Genomic DNA, 769 nt, shown 5'->3' on the forward strand with positions numbered 1-769 from the left:
AGGTAAGGGAAATGAATGCAACATGATTATAGTAATTAGTCATTAGCGAATGTTGCAGTTATTAGTAATTATGTATAACAGGATATTGTAAAAATTAAGTTACGAAATTTTTATTAAAATGTTTCTTACATAACATTATATTGGCTGGGTCACAAAAATATTCATTGTGGGCCGCATGCCAGTATGACATGCATGCAAAGAGTTTTAGGGGCTCTGTACCAGAATTAGAAATGAAAATCAAACATAGATTTCTTATTATAAATTACTAGAGGCGTGGTGCACGAAATTCATGCACTGAGCGGGGGGGCCTCAGCCCAGCCTGCACCCTCTCCAATCCAGGACCCCTCAGGGGATGTCCAACTGCCAGTTTAGGCCCAATCCTGGCAGTCGGACATCCCTCTCACAATCCTGGATCGCTGGCTCCTAATCGCTCACCTGCCTGCCTGCCTGGTTGCCCCTAAATGGGCCCCCTGCCGGCCTGGTCACCCTCAACTACACCCCCTGCCAGCCTGGTCGCCCCTCATGGCCCACCCCCCATCAGCCTGGTCGCCCCACGCAGCCTGCTGTTCAGTCATTTGGTTGTCCCTCCCTAAAACCCCTGCCAGCCTGGTCAGAGGCAGCCATCTTGTGAGGGTGTGAGGGTTAATTTACATATCACCTCTTTATTATACAGGATAATATCACAGAGGACCACGGGCTTGAAACCCAAGCTTTGATTCTAACAAGTTCAATGATAAGATGCGAGGAGCAGGCAGGTTGTGGGAGGGGT

Source organism: Myotis davidii, unplaced genomic scaffold, assembly GCF_000327345.1.
Source record: "Myotis davidii unplaced genomic scaffold, ASM32734v1 scaffold212, whole genome shotgun sequence".
NCBI lineage: Eukaryota > Metazoa > Chordata > Mammalia > Chiroptera > Vespertilionidae > Myotis > Myotis davidii.